Here is a 2,272-nt window from a genome sequence, read left to right as displayed (position 1 = left end):
CGGCGCGCCGCGGCACTTAGCGCACGGGGCGGGCGGGAGCGGCCACCGCCTCCAACCAATCAGAGCGCGGCCCGGCGCGGCCACTGCGGCCGGACGGCGCCCCCTGCCGGAATGATAGAGGCCGCGCGGGCTCCCGGCAGTGCGATAACAGCTAGGGGCGATCGCTGGGCAGGGATCGGAGAAGGGATGCGGGGACAGGTCCCAGTTGCTGCTGGACGCGCGCACCTGGAGCACCCGAGCGTCCTGGCGCTGATGGACAGAAACAGAAGCCTCCACTAAGTGAGGTAGAGCTGGTCGCTTATGGGAGACTTCTCATCCGCGGTCCTGAATATCCGAGGCCTTCCTATTTCTAAAAATTATGTATATACAAATTCTGGAACACTGAAAAGAAACTAAAAAAAACATAGTACCTAACACATCACCTAAAAAATTTAGATATATACATATACACCTATAAATCTAGTATACACACATATACATACACATACATAGACGCACATTAGTCTATGTTAATACATAAACACATACTCATTTGCCAGTTTCAATGTACAGCCAAGAGTTTTCTTTTGATATGGGTTGACTCAAGTTCCATGCCTGCCTTATACAAACTACCCGTAAAGGACACAGTCTACACTTTCCAATATCAGTTTCTTTCTTTCCGAATGAGAACTAGAAGAGATTGTGAAGTGCTCCGATCGCAGAATTTTCCAAGACATCTCATACCTCCCCAAACTTTTATAGTTATCACTGCTACGCCTCATGTGAGAGCTGTCTTTTTCCCAACATCGTGCCTCAACTTAACTGTAACGGAAACCACAGCTCTCTTTTGCCTGCTTTTGCTTTTCAATAGTTTTCATGACAGTCATTCAAGTTACAAGTAACAACCAGTACTGGTGGCACTGAGGGACATGAGAACAGACATGCCTGGCCCTTGGTTGGGGGACCCCTGAACTGGTGGAGACAGAAGTGCTTAGGGGAGGCCCCTCTGATGGCATCTATTTTGCAGGTGGCGTGGAAAGGTGGGCTAGTCAGCAAGTTGGTTCAGGGAAGTTCCCCGGAGATAACTTCAGGGCTCTCCTTGGGACAGGCATGAGTCTTCAACCCCAAATGAAGCAGAAGTGGCCCTTCGTTTTTCTAGAGAACTCCTATCACAGACCCCATTCTGCATGTGGTAGAAGTGTGTATCTTTCAATTTAGAATCCCTCCCCCTTTCTGCCAGGGCTAAGTTAGGGGAAGAGGGGATGAGGCCGAGGTATAGGGCCGGGACTCAGGACCCCTGTCATTGTTTGTCCTTCTCCCTTTCACTCAGGCCACATCACACCCGGCCCTTTCTTGTCAGACCACACAGCTACTATGATGTCATCACCCAGACCTGTCTGGGGGCCCCACCAGTAATGAGCATCTTTCCTGGACCACAACCGGACACCAGGAGACTGAGGAAGTTGAAGCTCGCACAGTTCCCTGGACCCAGCAGCCATTTATTTTCAATTCTTCAACTTGCCAGGCTAGCAGCAGTCCTGCCTCTCCTGGCCTGGCAGAGTTGGAGGGCCTTCTCAGGGACTGGTGGATCTTCCAGCAGGATGCTTTGTTCTGACTCATGAGGTTTTCCTTGCCCCGATGCTCATGGGGGTCTTAGATTTTGAAAGTCAAAACTTTCCCCCTATTTCTGCTCTAAATCCTGTCCTTGAGAAATGACTACTATAGGACACAGCAGCCCCTTTTGGGAAAGAGGTATAAGGCAGCAGGGAAAAGCAAGAGAAAAGCAAGGGAACCACTGGTTAATCCCTCAAAATAATGTCCTGCTGCATTACACTTAATTCTCATAAAACTCTAGCTCAGAGAAGGTGTGCAACTTGCCCGAGGACACGAAGTCCCCAAAGTGGAGAACAGAAGTATTAAAAAGTTGTGACCACAGGAGCAAACTTAAGCAGGCAGGATCCCGGCCAGGAAACAGAAGTGCACGCAAAGGAAAGGGAAGGATTAATGGGATGTAATGAGAAGACTATTTACAAAGGGGTAGATGGGATGCAGATGCGTCAGGAATTAGCAAGAACTAGAAGTCAAAAAGCCATTAGCAGGAGGGAAAAGTGTTGGCTGAGGCTGGAGGAGCCTGGAGCTCTGGAAGGGGGGCCCCTAGAGAAGCAGGAGCTGCACAACGGAGCAGAAGAAGAGGGAGCAGATAAATAATACCTCTCTTCCTGCCCTCCCATCTCCCGCAGGTGCCTCTCATTGTGGAACCAGAAGTCACTGAGGCCTCAGTGGTGTGCTTGGG

This window comes from Lutra lutra, chromosome 7 (assembly GCF_902655055.1).
Source record: "Lutra lutra chromosome 7, mLutLut1.2, whole genome shotgun sequence".
In the NCBI taxonomy this organism is placed as follows: domain Eukaryota; kingdom Metazoa; phylum Chordata; class Mammalia; order Carnivora; family Mustelidae; genus Lutra; species Lutra lutra.
Note: the sequence above shows the minus strand (reverse complement) of the source record.